Source organism: Suncus etruscus, chromosome 2, assembly GCF_024139225.1.
Source record: "Suncus etruscus isolate mSunEtr1 chromosome 2, mSunEtr1.pri.cur, whole genome shotgun sequence".
Lineage (NCBI taxonomy): Eukaryota > Metazoa > Chordata > Mammalia > Eulipotyphla > Soricidae > Suncus > Suncus etruscus.
The window spans coordinates 38168235-38189492 of record NC_064849.1 but is presented as its reverse complement, the minus strand read 5'-3'; the positions used below and the strand labels follow the sequence as shown (position 1 = coordinate 38189492).

General features: G+C 40.8%; 1 protein-coding gene and 1 non-coding gene across 2 annotated transcripts in view; one reads left to right on the top strand and one right to left on the bottom strand.

Annotated features, from left to right (window-relative positions):
• The window catches only part of GPR137C (G protein-coupled receptor 137C), a 105262-nt gene that overhangs the window by 27072 nt on the left and 56932 nt on the right, over positions 1-21258 (top strand). The gene's annotated exons all lie outside the window — the stretch shown is intronic.
• On the bottom strand, positions 16761-16910 carry LOC126002949 (U12 minor spliceosomal RNA). Its single transcript, XR_007493522.1, has one exon. It is a non-coding gene; the product is annotated as a U12 minor spliceosomal RNA (small nuclear RNA).

The window sequence follows — 21258 nt, the reverse complement described above, 5'->3', positions numbered from 1 at the left end:
AGTGCTGAGAGGTGAGGCCAAAAACCTAAATTATTTTTTTAACTATTTAGCAAAAGTATTAGAGGCTGGAGCGATAGCACAGCAGTAGGGTGTTTGCCGTGCATGAAGAAGAATTGGGACAGACCTGGGTTCAATCCCCCGCATCCCATAGGATCCCGTGAGCCTGCCGGGAGTAATTTCTGAGCACAGAGCCAGAAGTAACTCCTAAGCGCAACCAGGTGTGGCTTAAAAACAACAAAAGAGGGTCCGGAGAGATAGCACAGCGGCGTTTGCCTTGCAAGCAGCCGATCCAGGACCAAAGGTGGTTGGTTCGAATCCCGGTGTCCCATATGGTCCCCTGTGCCTACCAGGAGCTATTTCTGATCAGAAAGCCAGGAGTAACCCCTGAGCAACGCCGGGTGTGGCCCAAAAACAAAAAACAAACAAAAAAAAAGTATTAATATTAACGCTTAATAGATATATAGCTAGAATAAAGAATTAAATTTATCAAATGCTTAAAATACAACAGTAAAATTACCACACATCAGAACTTGAATGAAGCAATAGACTACAGAAGCAAATCTAAAAACTTAAATGTTGCATTAGAAAATATAACAAGTGGTGTCTGTGAGGTTTCCAGAGGCAGCACCAAGTGGAACACCTTCCCTTGCCTCCGCCCCTCTCTCCCGTTAGTCTGTGACGTTTCCAGAGGCTGCACAAGATGGGAGACCTTCCTTTGCCTCTGCCCCTCTCCCCTGTCACGTCTGTGAGGTTTCCAGAGGTGGCACCAGGTGGGAGACCTTCCTTTGCCTCCGCCCCTCTCCCCCATCGTCTGTGACGTTTCCAGAGGCGGAACCAGGCGGGAGACCTTCCTTTGCTTCCGCCCCTCTCCCCAGTTGTGTCTGTGAGGTTTCCAGAGGAGGCACCAATTGGGGGACCTTCCCTTGCCTCCGCCCCTCTCCCCTGTCACGTCTGTGAGGTTTCTAGAGGCAGCACCAGGTGGGGAAACTTGCTTTGTCTCCACCCCTCCCCACTGTCACAGCTGTGAGGTTTCATGGGGCGGCATTTGCCAGGGGACTTTCCGCTGCCTCCGCCCTGCCCCGACCACATCTCCGAGGTTTCTAGCGCCACAAGCTGGGACAGGCTTGGAACCATAGATGAGAGGGTTTTCCGACAGAGGCCTGGAGGAGACGGGGCTCCGCTGACTTCCAGTAGGGGAGGAGGGCAAAGGAACCAGGCTCCCACTAGAGGGCACGCTAGAGGCCAAACCTCAGTCAGCCCACCCAACAGTCCCACATCTCAGGAAGCAAAAGCAGACCGAAATCGGAAGGCACTGCTCTCCAAGCCACACCAATAAATGCATAAAAACATGGGTAAACCCTTACACCTGAAAATACAGAGAGAACTCCAACTAAGTTTCCAAGGCTACCAAAATGCACAGATCTAAGAGATGAAGATATAAAAGCAGCCATGAGAAAGGAAATGCAAGCCATGATACAGGAAATGAGAGAATCACTAGCCACCAAGTACAAGAAATTCATGGAGGAACAAATTAGCCATATTAAAGAAGATCTGATACAGAATATGAGAGACTCCATACAAAAGCAATTAAAGGAATTAACAGACACTGTAAAAAGCCAGACGAGTAGAATCACAGAGATGGAGAAGCACATAATAGTACTTGAAGGAAAACTGCAAACCAAAAATGACCAAGAAACCAACAAGGAATTAAGAGGCAAGGCACTTGAAGGAAAAGTCCAGTACTTAATGAACAAAGACAAAAGAAATAATCTAAGAATTGTAGGTATACCAGAAGGGGAGGAAACAGGGAAAGGGAAAGAAAAAGTAGTTAGGGAAATAACAGCAGAAAACTTCCCCACCCTTTGGAAAGAGAACTCCATGCAAATCCAGGAAGTGAAATGAGTCCCTAATAAGATACACCTAATAAGATAGACCCTAATAAACCAACACCAAGACATACAATAATCTAAATGGCAGAGAGAGAGAGAGAGAGAGAGAGATGAACACCTTAAAGCAATAAGGGAAAAAAGGAATCTCAAGTACAAAGGAAGGGACATAAGAATCAAACCAGATCTCCCATTTGAAACTATTCAAGCAAGAAGACAGTGGAATGAAATATTTAAACGACTGAATGAAAGAAATTTCTAGCCTAGGGTATAATACCCAGCAAAACTGTCATTCATATGGGGTAGTATCCTAAAAACATTCTCAAACAAAAACGAACTTGCAGTATTTGTGCAAACAAAACTGATCCTAAATTACCTACTCAAAGATGAACTACACAATCCAAACCCCCAATTGTAACAACCACCCTACACAACACAACTGCACAACAGCCCTCTCTGTCAATAATCTCCCTAAATGTTAACGGACTAAACTCTCCCATTAAAAGACTCTTAGTAGAGAACTGGATTAAAAAACATAAACCAAACTCCTGCTGCCCACAAGAAACACACTTACAAGTACAGGATGGGCATAGGCTTAGAATAAAAGGATGGAAATCAATCTTTTAAGCCAATGGAAAACAAAAAAGAGCAGGGACAGCCATTCTTATATCAGACCAAATTCCATTCAACCTCAAGAAAGTGATCAGAGACAAAGAGGGTCACTACATACTAATCAGGGGAACAATAGATCAAGAGGTACTAACCCTGATCAATATTTATGCACCTAATGTAGAGTCAGCAAAATATGTGAGGCAGTTGCTCACTAACCTGGAGAAACACATGAAGGGAAATGTGATAATAGTAGGAGATTTCAATACTCCACTATCACCATTAGACAGATCCAGCAGACAGAAAAATAATAAAATAATGAGAGTCCTAAATGAAAAATTAGAAGATCTATGGATAATAGACTTATATACAGCCCTCCACACCCAGAAAACAGAATACACGTTTTTCTCAAGCCCTCATGGAACGTTCTCTAGAATAGACCATGTCTTAGGATACAAATCAAACCTATATAAGACCACAAATGTAAGGATCATTAGAAGTATCCTATCAGATCACTATGCAACAGAGGTCAAAATTAATTGCAAGAAGAAGCAATGGAGAAAAAATAACACCTGGAGATTAAACAACACGCTACTCAACAACAGCTGGATCAAAGAGCAAATCAAGGAAGAAATAAAAAGATTCCTTGAAACAAACGATAATGAAGAGACAACTTGTCAAAATTTGTGGGACACAGCAAAAGCAGTAATTAGAGGGAAACTCATAGCAATACAGGCCTATGTCAAGAAAGGAAAATTACAAAATCAACAGTTTAAAGGATCATCTCAAGGTATTGGAAAAACATCAGCAAAGAAATCCAACCACAAACAGAAGGCAAGAAATAGTAAAAACCAGAGCAGAAATAAACAACATAGAAACTAAGAAAACAACACAAAAAAATCAATGAGAACAAGAGTTGGTTTTTTTGAAAAAATAAACAAGATAGACAACCCACTGGCAAAACTCACCCCAAAAAAAAAAAGAGGTAAAACATTCAAATCGGGCCCAGAGAGATAGCACAGCAGAGTTTGCCTTGCAAGCAGCCGATCCAGGACCAAAGGTCATTGGTTCGAATCCTGGTGTCCCATATGGTCCCCCGTGCCTGCCAGGAGCTAATTCTGAGCAGAAAGCCAGGAGTAACCCCTGAACAATGCCGGGTGTGCCCCCAAAAAAACAAAAAACAAAAAACATCTAAATCAGTAGGATCACAAATGAAAATGGAGAGATTACAACAGAACCCCAAGAAATACAACATATCATGAGATCATGTTATGAGCAACTATACTCAGTTAGGCTAGAGAACCCAGTAGAAATCGACAGATTCCTGGAAAAATACCATCTTCCAAGACTGGAAGAGGAAGACCTAGAAAGCCTAAACAGACCAATCACTTCAGAGGAAATTGAAGATGTTATTAAGAAACTCCCTAGGAACAAAAGTCCAGGCCCAGATGGATTTACAGGTGAATTCTACCAAACATTTCGAGAAGAATTACTGCCACTTTTCCACAGTCTCTTCCAAACCACTGAAAAAAAACAGGAATTTTCCCCAACTCCTCCTATGAGGCTAATTTCACACTCATTCCCAAAGATGGCAAAGACACCACCAAGAAAGAAAACTAAAGACCAATCTCACTAATGAACATAGATGCAAAGATACTCAACAAAATGTTAGCAAACCGAATCCAGCACTTCATCAAAAAGGTCATACACCATGACCAAGTGGGTTTTATCCCAGGAATGCAAGGTTGGTTCAACACTAGGAAATCAATCAACATCATATATCACATCAACAACAAGAAAGACAGAAACCACATGATCATATCAATCGATGCAGAGAAGGCGTTTGACAGTATCCAACACCTTTCATGTTGAAGACACTCAGCAAAATAGGGTTAGAAGGAACCTTATTCAAGATAGCTACAGCAATCTATGAAAAGCCCACAGCCAACATTATCTTTAATGGCGAAAAACTAGAAGCATTTTCCTAAAGTCAGGAACTAGGCAAGGTTGTCCACTCTCTCCATTCTTATTCAATATAATCTTAGAAGTCCTTGAAATAACAATCAGACAAGAGAAGGGAATCAAAGGATCCAAATTGGGAAAGAGGAACTCAAACTATCTCTTTTTGCAGATGATATGATGATATACATTAAAAACCCTAAAGAGTCCACAGTAAAACTCCTAGAAACAATTAACCATTACAGCAAAGTGGCTGGTTACAAAGTCAATACATAAAAGACAGTAGCGTTTCTTTATACAAATGACGAAGCTGAGGAGAGAGAGACTAAAAATACAATTCTGCTGTGGACCTTTTATCCTGATAAGATAAAAAAAATCCTTAAGCAGAACTTAGTGGGTTCTTTTTCCCACTGGGAATCAAGCGGAAGCACGAAACAGCGAATATGAATTATGAAATATGAAGTAAATGAGACCACACAGAATTACATGGTGAAAACAAGAGGTGAGGCCAGAGAGAGAAGCCAAAGGCTTTATTGGGCCTTAAATAGACGGATATTTGGGGCATAGCCAGGGAGAAAGGAAAAGGGGATAAACCAATGAGATCAGAGCTAGAATTAGCATGTGAAGAGACAGGTAAAAAGAAACCAGATACCTTTAAGGAAATGGGGGGAGAGAGATCACAAAGGGAGCTCAGCAGGATACTTTTGGCGGGCTTTTGGCAACTGTATTTTCTTGTTAGAAAGAAGTACTGAGGCCTGATTTCTAATAATGGTCAAAAATAAAGAGAGAGATAGTTACAGCCACGTTTAGAATTATAGCCAAAGAATCCACACAAAGGGTCAACTGATTTGACTACTCTAAGCGGACCTTTTTGGCAAATAATTCTTTTTCAGGAGTGCACTACACCTAAGAAGGTTAAAAAACACTTCTGATGTGTGCCCTTCCTGAGTGGGGTGTAACACAATTCCATTTAAAATAGTTTCAAAAAATATCAAGTACCTAGGAATCTACCTTACAAGGGAAGTGAAGGACCTATACCAGGGAAATTTCAAAACACTTCAGAGAGAAATTGAAGAGGATCTAAGGAAATGGAAGAACATCCCATGCTCATGGTTAGGTAGAATCAACATAATTAAAATGACTATCCTACCCAAACTTCTATATAGATTCAATGCAATCCTCATCCAAATCCAGGCATCATTCTTTCAAGACTTAGAACAATCAATCATAAAATTCATCTGGAATCACAAAAGACCCAGGATAGCCAAACAATTACTGAAAAACAAGAAGTTGGGTGTCATCACATTACCTAACCTGAAACTATACTATAAAGCCATAGTGATCAAAACAGCATGGTACTGGAACAAAAACAGAGCCTCGGACCAGTGGGTTAGAAAGGAATTTCCAGACATAAATCCCCAGATATACAGTCAACTAATATTTGACAATAGAGCCAAGAACTTGAAATGGAACAAAGAAAGCCTCTTCAACAAATGGTGTTGGTACAATTGGAAAACTGTCTGTAAGAATCTGAAAATTAACCCATACCTCACTCCTTATACAAAAGTCAACTCAAAATGGATTAAAGACCTTGAAATTAGATTAGAATCTATAAAGTTTATTGAGAAAAACATAGGCATAACACTCGAAGACCTATATATTAAAAAAGTCTTTGAGGATGGAACACCAATGCCAAGGATTTTAGCATCAAACATAAACAAAAGGGATTACATCAAACTAAGAAGCTTCTGCATGGTGAAGGAAATCGAACTTAAAACAAGAAGACAGCTAACTGAATGGGAAAAAATTTTCGCACTCAACACGTCAGATAAAGGGTTGGTAACCAGAATATACAAAGCACTCAAAAAGCTGAATCCCCCAAAACCAAATAAAGCCATAGAAAAATGGGGAGATAAAATGAATACTTCTATGAGGAAGACTGAAAGATGGCCAACGAACACATGAAAACATGCTCACCTTCACTCATTGTTAGGGAAATCCAAATCAAGACAACAATGAGGTACCACCTTACACCAGTGAGGATGGCTCACATCAAAAATAATGGGAACAATTTGTATTGGCAGGGATGCGGTATGAAAGGCACTGTCATCCACTGCTGGTGGGAATGCCCCCTAGTCCAACCCCTATGGAGAACAGTCTGGAGAGTGCTCAAAGTACTCAGAATTCAGCTCCCATTTGACCCAGCAATCACTGTCGTAGGTATCTACCCCCAAGTTGGAAGGACATTCATCCCAAAATATGTGTGCACCCCACTATTTATCGCAGCACTCAGTATAATAGCCAAGTCTTGGAACCAACGATGTCCAACAACAGATGAGTGGATCATTAAGATGTGGTATCTATACACAATGGAATACTACATGGCAGTCAGAAATGATACAGTCACAGACTTTGCAGCAACGTGGATGGACCTAGAACATATTATGTTAAATGAAGCAAGCCAGAAGACAAAAGATAAACACAGAATGAAAGCACTATTCTGAAGTACCTAGAATATGCACCAGATATACAACCAATACCCTGGAATTAAATAACAGGGTGAAACAGGATAGAAACCTCAAACACTGTAATAATCACCATATACTGGAGAGTAGAGCCTAAAACAAAGGGGAGAGAAACAACACAAAGCCTGACTACACATTATATCATAAAGAAACCGGAAACAACAGCGTAGAGAGAACAGGTATGCAATTACCATTTTTACTACAGAGGCCCATAATAATTTACTAGGGATCTTATACAGGATTACAGGTAAAGATTATGATGGAAATTACTGAGTCCAAAGAAAACTCTTCAAAACATTATATTTGAATGCCTTAACCTTACCACATTTAAAATAACCTCTCAGTTTTTCTGTCCATAAGGGTTCCTGGGTACAAAGTGTGAACATCCTATGGTGGTACATCGGTGCTCAGTTACACGAGGCACCATACTCTGCTTGAATCATGAAAGTGGCCAGATAAAACTCTTTACATGCCCTTTATCTTTAGATTATGCCTTCTTGGGGCCGGGAAGGTGGCGCTAGAGGTAAGGTGTCTGCCTTGCAAGCACTAGCATAGGACAGACCGCGGTTCGATCCTCCGGTATCCCATATGGTCCCCCCAAGCCAGGGGCGATTTCTGAGCGCATAGCCAGGAGTAACCCCTGAGGGTCAAATGGGTGTGGCCCAAAAACCAAAAACCAAAAAAAAAAAAAAAAATAAAGATTATGCCTTCTTTTAGGACCTGAAGCACATGACCAGCCAGATCCTAACATGCCCTTGCTCTTATACCCTCTTTTCTCATTTCTTCGTATTTTTGTTGTTGGTGGTGTTTGATTGTTGGTTTGTTTTGTTTTTCCTATTTTCTCTTCTTGTCTCCCTCTTCTTCTACCTTCTCCTCACTATCATCAATTCAATCTATATCAAATAAAATCCACATGGTTACCTCCTCTATAGGAAAGGAAAGCTGACATATAGGGTGCTGTGAACAAAACTGAAAAGGGTAAACACCTATATAGATAGACCTCACTAACACAATGGCCATTACTCAAGACACAAAACCTGTACATACCCAAAAGTTGACCTATTAGTTTCCTTTCCTTACATGTACTATACTTAGTACTCAGCACATCTCTTGCCCTCCACACCTCTCTACATTAATATACACCTAAGCTAACTTCTATATGTTTATATGTGCACAGGAGCACACAGAGATAGGAGCCCTCCTTAATGGACAAACCTAAACCACAAACAACCCATACTCATATATATATGTATATATAACCCCTCTCATATACTATTCCCTCTCCCTCCTCCAGAAATCCGACTATTTCTTCACCCCTCAAGCCCACCCCCGATATCCCCACCGCACTATAACTCTTCACCCTCAGTTCTTAATCCAGTAAGCATCAAGACCAACTTCCTACCCCAACGAGCCAGTACCCACTACCCAAGGGAAGAGCCATCCACTCAGACTCTCACCTCGTTCCCGGCAAGAAAATACAACCAACGCCCCAACTGACCCATGCAGTGTGGCCCTCCTAATCACCTCTCCCTAATGTGGACTATAGCTTGATATCGGAACTAGCTCCAAAGGACCCCCACTGCAAGAACTCTACCTAAGACCTCCCTGCCTGGACCCCACACCTCACAAGGAAATCTCAAAAGACAATTGGGGAGGCCTATACTTTCATCATAAGTATAGACCTATATAATACAACCTCTTATCCTGTTTCTCCCCAAATGTAAAGTGATCTCTGGTATCACTCTCTCCTTTTTTCTTCGTTTTGTTTTTTTTTCTTTTCTTTTTTATTGTTAGTTTCTTTTGTTTGTTTGTTTTGTATTGTTTTGTTGTAGTTTTTGTTGTTTGATTTGATTTGTTTTTGCTTCTTTTGGGTCACTCCTGGCGGCACTCGGAGGTTGCTCCTGGCTCTATGCTTGGAGAACGCCCCGGGTGGACACAGGGGACCATGGGGGATGCCGGGATCTGAGCCATCGTCCTTTTACAGGAAGGACAGACAACTTGTCTCTATGCTATCTCTCCCGGCCCCACTTTATTCCTTTAATTACGTCATTCTTTATAATTACGTCTTTTATTTAATTTTTAAAGAAACTTTTATTCCTTTAGATATGTATGAGCATATATATTCTTAGTTTTTGTCAGGTGTCTGTTTTCTTTTCTCTCCACCCCCAAATCCACCAGCAATATAATGTAGCACTACTTCCTCCTGCAAAGACATATTAAACAAAGGGGAAATTGTACGTGTAAAACAAGCTCTTATCTACTAGGGATAAGAACTCATACTTGTTTACAACACAGGGACATCTCCCACCCTGAACATATGTCATGTGGAAACAACTTAGGCTCCAGGGAACTAGACACTGACTGTCCAGCTTTGACTCCTGGATCCCAGACATAGAAAGACAGAGTTCTCCCCAACAGCTCCAGGAGCCAAACCCCCTCCAGGGCATTCACAATGCTGCTCTGACGCCACCATGTGCCAGTTCTAAATTGATAACCTGACAATGAGGAAATGGGAACAAATTGATCTAAAAGCAAGTTGTCCTTCCTCATCAGCTAACGATAAGACAAAATCAGAAAACATGTCACCCTTTGATCTGTGCAAAAGTCAAGATCTCTATATACAGACAACTGGTTGTTACAACCAGGACTGGACAGTACACATCCAGGGACCAACAACAACAGCAATAACAGCAACAAAAAGCTCTAACCTAGCTTTTCGTCTATGATTTGTTTAACAAACAAGATCTCCAATTCCAGCGGTCTGATTGAGACAACCGCAACTGAACGGGTCTTCCGGAAACATAATGAAAGACCTTATCCCAGGCTCCATCCTAGGAGCAACATAATGACCAAGACCACCAACTACAGAAGATGGATTAAAACGACACTGAAGAAGCATAACTGCTAGAACCACAAAGAAAGACTTCATCATAAGCTCCATTCCTTGAGCTGCACAGTCACCAAGATCTCTAGATACAGAGGTCTGATGTTACCGTCCAAGACGAAGCAGAAGTCTTCCATACACCATGAAAGCACCAAGAGGAGAGTAAATGATCATGCAAGGAGTCTATAGTTAATCCCATGACAGTATACTTCAGGGGTGGAGAAACCCTGTATCTCCTAAGTCAAGGGAATTCCCTCTACAATATCCCCAATAGTTACTGTGCCTATGCAGGGGGAAAAAGAAAAGGGGAAAAAAAAGCACAAAACAATCATTTTTCTACATATTTATTTATTGATTGATCTTTTTTTTTTTTGACGTCTTTATTTTGGTGTAGAGATTAAAGTTGATGTCTCCAATATTATTTTATTTTATCTTATCTTTATTTTTCTTTTTGCATTCCAGCATGATTTGATTTTAGAACCAAGATTATTTAATGGTGCTTGTCTTTATTGCTGTAGTGCTCACTGGATATTTAATTTGATATTTCTTTCAGTATTGTTGTTGTGTTTCAATTACCTTTTTTATATCCTCTCTCAAACTGAGGTTGAAAGCCTCTAGAAGGACTCCGCCCATTTTCAGCGTATTTGACTTCTTTTTTTTTTTCCTTTTCTTATTTTGTACTCTAATCTATTGCTTTTCTGTCCTTCAAACAAAACCACATAACTCGATTTATCTAGCTCCGCCGCTTAAATAAAGGGGAAACAAGGGAGGGTAACAGGACCAAACAGATATATGATCACAAATAGTAAGCTAGACAAAGAGGGGACCACCTACTCTAGCAGCCCGGGGGGTGGGAGTGGGTGATGGTGGGGATATGGGTTGCAGAAAGGGAACTGGGATGGGGGGAGGACATATTTGGTGATAGGTATTCTCCTGATTCAATGTTAATATGTACCTAAAATACTACTGTGAAAGATATGTAAGCCATTATGGTAAAAAAAATTGTGTTTTAATCAGAAATGTTCTTTGACTTACATGTATTATTATATTATATTAATTATATGTTATGTTACTATATTATGTATGCTAGTCCACCTCAATATGTTAATCAATTTTGTCTCTTGAATAAATTTTTACAATAAAAAAAAGAAAATATAACAAGCTAAACATAATTTTTTAGAAAAATAGAATAAACCCCCACAAAAACTAGAGATGAATGTAGAAATTAATAAAAAGAGTACTTACTATAGAAGAGCCTTAACAAAGCCAGAATCTACCTATTTGGGGGGGGGGGTCCCCCTTGGCAGCACTCAGGAGTTACTCCTGGCTCTATGCTCAGAAACCGCTCCTGGCAGGCTCTGGGGACCATATGTGATGCTGGGATTTGAGCCGCTGTCCTTCTGTATATAAGGCAAACACCTTACCTCCATGCTATCTCTCCAGCCCCAGAATCTACCTTTTTTTTTTTTTTTTTTTTAATTTGTATGGGTGCTATATCCGACTATGCTCAGGACTTATTCTTGGCTCTGTGTAATGGATCACTCTCGGCTATGCCCACAGAAGCATATCAAATATGGGAGATTAAATCTGGGTCAGTTGTGTTCAAGACAAGTGCCTACATACTGTATTATCACTCTTGCTCCTGCCCTATAGCTTACCAATCAAAGTTGTCCAGGTGTATCCATGCACATTTTTACCATCTTCTCACTTCTCCAGTTACTGTAATATGTCTTTGCACTATCACTCTATTGAAATAGCAAAGCTAAAGTTTCCTAAGACTCCTGTGACTTTCTAGCCTGCTGTGAACTCAAATGTCATAAATTCATTAGACTTTATTTTTCAATCCTCACCCAAATTATTCAGCAGCAATTGATTCCAATTCTTTTTTTTTATGCTTCAACTAGTTAGCACATCACTAGCACATTATCCTATTTTGTGTTTTACAAACTTACTAGAACCTCTTTCAAGCTCCTCTGCTACTTGCTCTCAGAGGTACCCTAGCACTTTTTAGTTATGTATAATATGGTTGGTAGCATTATTGGGTAACCCAAGACTTAAACTAGACCCCTTATACTTTCCTGTGAATACATTCATATTCATGCTTTACACTTAAAAGTAGGTGACTTCTGCCTACACAAGTCAGTGATTCTAACACAAACTGTTCCTCTGAGTTCTGACTTTTTTCTGTATTCAGCAGCTCTTCAAGGACATGTGCGTCTTCAGATACAGTATGTTCCAAACGGATAATCATTCCTCTTTCTACTTCACCCATCATCCTCTTACTCCCAAACCTGGAACTCTTTTTTATCCCCATTTCAATAACTGCTATTAATATTCATTCCTTTATATAACTCATAAATATGTGTATCATTTAAGCTGCCATCTTTTTCATATTTTATATTCACCCCATTAACTTTGGACATGTATTAAGTCCTTTCACTTTTTGCCATCCACAGTGCAATGTTTGTTGGCTACCATAAGTCCACTGTTGTCAGAGTTTCTTTTTAAAACAAAACAAATTTTTTTTAATTAAAAAAAAAATTCCTGATTCAATCCTCAGCACAGCATATGGTTCCCCAAACACTGTCAGGAGTGATCCCTGAGCACAAAACCATGAGTAAACCCTGAGAATCCCAAAAATGAAAAAATAATAACATTTTATATATATATGCACACGCACACACACACACACACACACACATATCAAGGTATTTCATGGTTCTCCATGTCCCATTTTATACCAGTTGTTTGTTTTCATTTCATTCATACTTCTAATTCAATTGTATTTGTCATTTTCTTCTGCCACAGAGTTTCTGTGTTGTGTTGTGTGTGTGTGTGTGTGTGTGTGTGTGTGTTTAGAATTTTCATTTTTTTTTTTTGCTTAGTTAATTCTCAGCTCCAGGGAAACAGTTATTTAGGGAAGCTTTCACTCAACTATCTATCCACCCTAGATTAAGTTCCAAAATTAGTTTCACAGAACTTTATGTTCCTTCTCTTTATAACATTTGTTCATTTGAAATTTTATGTTTGTGTGATTTCTTTGTGTAGACTTATTAAACTGTAAGCATTATAGGAATGGGGATCAAGTCTAGTCTTGCTGCATCCTAATATTTAATAACAGTTATGTATTAGGCATTCATAATTATGTATTGAAAGAAGACCTTGTTTAGTAGATCTCAAATATTTTTGGTTCTTTTGTTGAAAACTTCTCATTTTCTTTCTCTCACTTTCCAAGGGTTTCTATGGAAGAGGAAATTTAATATGAAGGTTAAGGCTATTCAATACCTAACTGCCATTTTTACAAAACCTATTCTAGAAAGGATTCTAGAATTCATAGCAGAACTGATGACAAAGAAAAAAAATATACATAGTTGGAAGTTCAGGCAATCCTTTTGTCCAAAGTAGAAAATGACATCACTACCTGCTTAGGAGCATTATACATAAATATGTCTTTTGAAATGAATTGACAGAACAATTTTAGTTGTGGTGAAGGCATCATTTTTTCTAAATGGGTTCAGGTTTTCCAGTATTTCTAAACTAAAGTCTTCAGGGATATAGTCAGACCATTGGCTAGACAGGTTTTATATAATTAAAACATTAGGACAATGGGTTGGGGTGTCCCCTAATTTAAACTGTGCTAATATACCTTGAGCAAAAGTCTTATCACAGTGACTCCATGTGTAAAGCAGTTGATTGTGCCTACCTTTACAGCTATGAAAATCAGGTTAAATGATTCTTTCAATGAGCTGGGAGCCAGTATGTACTAGAACAACAAAGTATCAAGAAATCAGATGGCGGGGCCAGAGGGGTGGCACAGAGCATAGGCGTCTCTGCCTTGCAAGTGCTAGCATAGGATGGACTGCCGTTCCATCCACCTGCCTCCCATATGGTCCTCCAATCCTGGAGCGATTTCTGAGCGCATAGTCAGGAGTAACCCCTGAGCATCACCGGGTATAGCACCCCTCCAAAAAAATCAGATGACTTGTTTGTTTGGTTGGGCCATACCCGGTATGTGTTTTTAACAGCACTAAGGAAGTAGAAGAACACCTTTAAAATCCTCAGGATGAGTAACCCCTCCCCAGAACGCTCAGCCTTTCTAAACTACCATCAAATATAACAGTGGAACAATCATAGTTTATACAGGGAAAGGTCTCCCAAAAAATGCTTACATACACTCTTCCTCAAGAAGATGCTCAAAAACATGCACAAGGTATATCATAAAGGATTAATTCAGCCGATCTCATCTCTATGTATCCTGCACTATTAATATACAGCTCTTCACCCTTCAGTATAACTCTTTTTTGTTGGTACTTGTCAATCATTGGATGGAAACACCTATGGATCGAAGTTTCCTTTGGATTGCTCAGATAACGAGTGTTGTCTGTAAGACTGCCGAAGAAGTCATTTGTCAGCTTTTCTCTGGTCTCTACTTGACTAAGATAAATTTTATGGGTTTAATAACTTAATTTTACAAATAACAAAACCAAGCTTTGAGATTTAATAAATTGTCTGGAACACAGGAAATTTAATAGGATAAAAATCCAGGTATCTTCATTTCTCATTCAAGACTCAGGGAGGTTCTGTATTTCTTTGATATACTTATGTACTTAGATCTTTTGATGTCTATGCAGTTCAAGATCATTCCCTAATGCTCTTTGGTTTGGCTAGTTTGATAGATCTGTTGTGTGTCTTGTGGGCTTTCCTTTTCATTTTTGATCTTGTTGCTTTTAATATTCTGTCTATCTGGATTTTGTCATTTTGAGTATAACGTGTCTTGGAGTGTTCCTAATTGTATCTGGTTTTACTGGGACCATTTGGGCTTTTTAGATCTACTTGCCTGTATTCCTCAACTCTGGAAACTTCTTTTAATTATTGTTTTGTTTTGTTTTTGTTTGGAGACCACACTCAGGAATACTGAGGGATCATTAATGGCAGAGCTTGAGGGACCATATGAGATGCCAGGGATCAAACCTGGGCTGAGCTATGTGCAAGGCAAGCTCCTTATCTAATGTACTTTCTCTCCAACCCCAACTCTGAAATTCCTATCAAGAGATTCCTTTAACTATTGTTTCTTCATCACATTTAGTCTTCTTATTCTTCAGGAAGTCCAATGTTTCTAATTTTGTTCCTCTTGAACTCACTGTATACAGTTCATTTCTTTTCAGACTATTTCCCACCTTCTACTGTTTCCTCATGGTCTACCTCTTATCATGTTGGAGCTTCTTGATCTTTTTCTCAGCTTCATCACATACCTAATTTGTACCATTCTATGCCCTGCTGATCTTATCCATTACACCTTCCCACTCTGTTCCCATTCTCATCTTCATTTGAACTTTTTTAATACCTTCACTGAAATCTGGCATTTTCCTCATGAAACTTCATTACTTAAAAATTGAGGGGGACGGACCAGAGCAATAGCAGGGCATTTGCCTTGCACTTGGCCAACCCAGAAAGACTCCAGTTTCCCGGCATCAAATATGGTCCCCTGAGCTCACCAGAAGCAATTTCTGAGCACAGAGCTAGGAGTAACCCCTGAGTGCTGCTGGGTATGACCCTCAAAAAATTGAAGGGAAGAGGTTCTTAATTTGTGGAAAGAACAATCAGCTTTATTTAATGTTTCACAGTACAATTTGCTTTTGTTGCTCTAATGTTCTGAAATCTATTCAATCTCATTAGGTAATCATTAGCTGTAATAAAATTGTTGTGAGGCAAGAGCAATAGTTCAGAAGATAAGGTGATTTCCTTGCATGCTGCTGACCCAGATTCAGTTCTGAGCCTTTCATATGTCCCCTGAGGACCAACAGGAATAATCCCTGAGTACAGGTCTGGGAGTAATTTGTGAGCATTGCCAGGTATGGCCAAATATGTGCATGTGTGTGTGTGTGTGTGTGTGTGTGTGTGTGTGTGTGTGTGTGTGTGTTTCAAAACAGATATTTCTCAAAGCCAGTATTGATCATTCATCAGTTTTTCTCAGTTCAGTCATACCCTTTTGCTAATCTGCAGTTTCTATTTGAGCTACCAAATAAGCATAGCCATATCTCACATCAGTTCTTACAAATAGAACAATTCTTTCTTCATGTTGAATTCAGCTTCTTTTTTGAAAAACAAAACAAAACACCTTTGCTCACTTTCTCCCTACTTTTCCCACTCTATTAGTGCCCTGCTATTGTCATTTGCTCTAGGACCTATGATCAGTTTAATATTTTAATATTAATCAGTTTAATAATCTTAATAATTTAAATAATAAGGCTCCTCACCCTTTGATTTCTATTTCTTTTTCTCTTTCTTTTTTTCTTTCTCTCTCCTTTGTTTTTGTTTTTCAGCCACACCCTGCAGTGCTCAGGGATCACTCCTGGCAGGCTCAGTGGTCCATATGGGATGCTGATTAATAACATACAAGACGAACAACCTACCCCCTTTCATTTTTTTCTGTGTCAGTGCTTTTCTTTGTTTACAGCACTGCCATAATTTGCAGTTGTGAATTATTAAATAACATGCAACCTAGTTATTTGAACTTTTTATAATGGCTTCTATTTTTGTTTCCCTTTTTTAGTCAGGAAACTTTGCAGCTGCCTGACTTAAACTCTACCACTCTGCCTTTCAGGATATATTTTTTGAAACTCTTCAATTTATGTTTTCCATTTTATATATTCAGAGAATTTAATGGGATAAGGTACTTTTCTTACACAACAACCAACACTGCTTCTGTCCCTGGTGCCACACATGTTATTATGTGTATTTATTTCCCTACTATGTAGTAGTTATTTCTCTACAATGTGTTTTTATATCCTGTATATGAGTCATATCATTCTGTGTCTCTCCCTCTCCCTCTGACTCACTTTATTCAGCATGATACTATCCAGATCCATCTGTATTGTAAATTTCTTTTTTTTTTTCCGGGCAGATCGCACCCCGTGGGCATCCCGCAAAGTAGGCGGGTCACCCGGCAGGCGACCTTTACCCTCGCAAAAATTTGTCTCACATTGGCAGTGAGGACCCGGGCGTCACCCCGGGTCGTTATTTTCCTTACTCATAAGTTTAAGGCATTAAATTTCTTGACTTTCTTTTTCTCACAGCCAAGTAGTATTCTATTGTATATATGTATCATAACTTCTTTATCCAATCACCTGTTCTTGGCATTTGGATTGTTGCCAGGTTTTGGCTATAGTGAGCAATGTTGCAATGAACATAAGAGAACAAATGTCAGGCTGGAGAGATAGCACAGTGGTAGGGCGTTTGCCTTGCAAGTGGCTTATCCAGGACCAACGGTGGTTCAAATCCTGACATCCCATAAGGTCCTCCGTGCCTGCCAGGAGTGATTTCTAAGCAGAGAGCAGAAACCCTGAGCACCACAGGGTGTGGCCCAAAGACCAAAAAAAAATAGGGGCCAGAGAGATAGCACAGAGGCGTTTGCCTTGCAAGCAACTGATTCAGGACCTAAGGTGGTTGGTTCGAATCCTGGCGTCCCATATGCGCCCTCCTCCCCTGCCTGCCAGGAGCTATTTCTGAGCAGATAGCCAGGCCCTGAGCACCACCAGGTGTGGCCCAAAAAACAAAAATAAATAAATAAAAATAAAAGAGTACAAATGTCTTTTCTCATTGTGTTTTTGGCCTCTTAAGGAATATTCCTAGTAGTGGAATTTCAGGGCCATATGGAAGGTCAGTTCCTAGGTTGTTTTGGTTTTGTTTGTTTGTTTTTGAGGAATGTTCATATTGTCTTTTCAAAAAGACTTGTTCCATTAACATTCCCACCATCAGTGAATGAGGGTCCCCCTTCTCCCAGTATTCATGCCAGCAAGCCAATTCTTTCTTTTTAGTCTTTTTTTTTTTTAATGAGTCCAATTCCTTTTGATGAGTCTCTGTGGCATGAGGTGATGTCTCATTCTTGTTCTAATTTTAGTGATTAATGATATTGAACTTTTTTTCATAGACTTTTTTGTCATTTATATTTATTCTTTGAGTGAGTTTTTTATTCATCTCTTCTCTATTTTTTGATGGGGTGGGATATTTCTCTTGTAAATTAAAGTGTATAAGATATTTGTGCTCCTTGAAAGCTGGCAGGTTTACCTGCCACTATTTCATATACATATACTGATAGTAGAGGTCAGAGGAAAAAAAAAAAGACAATCATTAATTTTGGCCTGGCCTAGGGTGGGGGGCCCGGACCTGGGTCACCCGAACCCCCTCTCCCCCTTTCCTCCGGATCTCCAGGTGGGTTTCTGGGAGGAGCTCATGGGGCACCCTGGGTTTTCCCCACTCCCAGGCCGGGTCTGGGGACCGGCCTAGGTTGGGCTTAAATCCCTGTCCTTCGGGCTTGGGAGGGGCTCTCTCCCTTCCTGGAGCTGGATTTTTAGCAGCACGGGCGGGCAGCTGGCAGACCTCCGTATGTGCCAGCGGCCTTTTGGCCTGGCCTAGGGTGGGGGGCCCGGACCTGGGTCACCCGAACCCCCTCTCCCCCTTTCCTCCGGATCTCCAGGTGGGTTTCTGGGAGGAGCTGATGGGGCACCCTGGGTTTTCTCCACTCCCAGGCCGGGTCTGGGGACTGGCCTAGGTTGGGCTTAAATCCCTGTCCTTCGGGCTTGGGAGGGTCTCTCTCCCTTCCTGGAGCTGGATTTTTAGCAGCACAGGCGGGCAGCTGGCAGACCTCCGTATGTGCCAGCGGCCTTTTGGCCTGGCCTAGGGTGGGGGGCCCGGACCTGGGTCACCCGAACCCCCTCTCCCCCTTTCCTCCGGATCTCCAGGTGGGTTTCTGGGAGGAGCTGATGGGGCACCCTGGGTTTTCTCCACTCCCAGGCCGGGTCTGGGGACCGGCCTAGGTTGGGCTTAAATCCCTGTCCTTCGGGCTTGGGAGGGTCTCTCTCCCTTCCTGGAGCTGGATTTTTAGCAGCACAGGCGGGCAGCTGGCAGACCTCCGTATGTGCCAGCGGCCTTTTGGCCTGGCCTAGGGTGGGGGGCCCGGACCTGGGTCACCCGAACCCCCTCTCCCCCTTTCCTCCGGATCTCCAGGTGGATTTCTGGGAGGAGCTCATGGGGCACCCTGGGTTTTCCCCACTCCCAGGCCGGGTCTGGGGACCGGCCTAGGTTGGGCTTAAATCCCTGTCCTTCGGGCTTGGGAGGGTCTCTCTCCCTTCCTGGAGCTGGATTTTTAGCAGCACGGGCGGGCAGCTGGCAGACCTCCGTATGTGCCAGCGGCCTTTTGGCCTGGCCTGGGGTGGGGGGCCCGGACCTGGGTCACCCGAACCCCCTCTCCCCCTTTCCTCCGGATCTCCAGGTGGGTTTCTGGGAGGAGCTCATGGGGCACCCTGGGTTTTCCCCACTCCCAGGCCGGCTCTAGAGGTTGGATCAGGGGGTGTCGTTTGATCTGGGGGGTGGCAGATAATTTCTCAGCTATACTCAGGCTGTCACTGGCAATTTCATACCAGTCTACATTTTGAAACCGCGATCATATGCTCCTCCCAACCATCAGTACCCCAGATTTACCCTTCTTAACTTCAGTAACACACAGCTTCAATCTCTGACCAAAGACATACAGTAGATCTTACAAATCCCAGAACTATTTAGAAGGACACAAATCGAACACATATTGAACACATATATCTTTTGAATATTTTATGGTTATTTTCTTTAACTGCTGTAACTCTCTATATATTCTTCTACCATGATGTTTCTATCCACTTTTCATCTTGTCTTTTCTTTGTAAGCTGTTCAGTAAGGATTGTGGTGGAACTGTCCCTCAGTTTGATGCCTATGATTGAACTATGTCATGGAAATTGCTGGTCTTGTTCCTATTGCCTCCAGATGCACCAATAACGCTTCGTGGCATTGATCCTTGTTTGCATAGACACATTAAAATGGGAAAACACTATACATACAGATTAGTTATTATCTAATAAATCTCATTACAATGTACCTTACACCCTGAATATTGATATAATGACCTGGCATAGGCCTCAGTTGAATGGGCATTCTCCATTCACGCTGGAACCAGGCAAGCTATCTACGAAACATCCAAGGTCTTTTATAGCAACAGTTGGAAGCATTCCTCTACCAGGAAAGACACTACCAAGGGTGTGACATCGACCTCCTAATAAGACACTTCTGTTTACACTGAGAAGACGTGACAACAACAATGACCTGCGAGAAGACATGACAACAACGATGACCTGCTCTACAGGACATGGTTCTCTCTATTGCCCCTTAAGTGTGAGGTGAAACGAGAGGATGCTCTGCACCATACTGACTGCAATATGGGATATGCAGACTCCAGGATCTTTAATACAGAAGAATGATACCAACAACAGAGACTATGTGAGGAATGGAGGTGTATTGCCACTACAGACTATGACTTGAATTGGACAAACTAGTTTGCCTGGAGCCTAGAGTCAGTCCTGTGCCAGGAAACTTCAGGGGTAGGGTCTCCATGTATTTAGACCATAATTTGTCTTTCCATGTCCCTTATGTTTTGGTGGGCCTATGCAAACAAATGCCACTTTAATATCGTTTTTTACTATGTTCTCTTGACTCCAATCCTTAAGAAAAACAACCCATTAAAACTTTTGAGGTTAACTTAAACTAGTAAGCATGTGCATGGAACTAGATAAATGTACTTTGCCCTCAATGTTTAAAGAGTTACATAAGTCTAATATCTTTAGATTATATGGTGTGCTGCTAAGAAACAATATGTACTACAACTGGGGATTTGAGGGACAAAGTAATTGTATTGTACATGGGTTCAGTTTTGTTTTTCTTAATGTTCTTTGGCTGAAAGTTCAAAGCTGGGATATCATCGATGGAACTACTGAGAATCCTGTTTATGGGTGATTGGGCTTCCACTGTAACTTTACCCTGTCCTCTTTCTTTGCATCTTTGTTGTCATAATTAAAATAATAAAAAAAAAAAAAAAAAAAAAAAAAAACAAAAGCAGCAACCACACAAAAATACAATACAAAAATCCCTTCCTTACACCTATATTCATTGCAGCACTATTTACCATAGCAAGACTCTGGAAACAACCAACATACCCTTCAACAGATGAATGGCTAAAGAAATTGTGGTACATATACACAATGGAATATTATGCAGCTGTCAGGAGAGATGAAGTCATGAAATTTTCCTGTACATGGATGTACATGGAATCTATTATTCTGAGTGAAATAAGTCAGAGAGAAAGAGAGAGAGAGAGAGAGAGAGAGAGAGAGAGAGAGAGAGAGAGAGAGAGAAACGCAGAATGGTCTCACTCATCTATGGATTTTAAGAAAAATGAAAGACATTCTTGCAATAATAATTTTCAGACACAAAAGAGAAAAGAGCTGGAAGTTACAGCTCACCTCAGGAAGCTCACCACAAAGAGTGATGAGTTTAGTTAGAGAAATAATTACATTTTGAACTGTCCTAA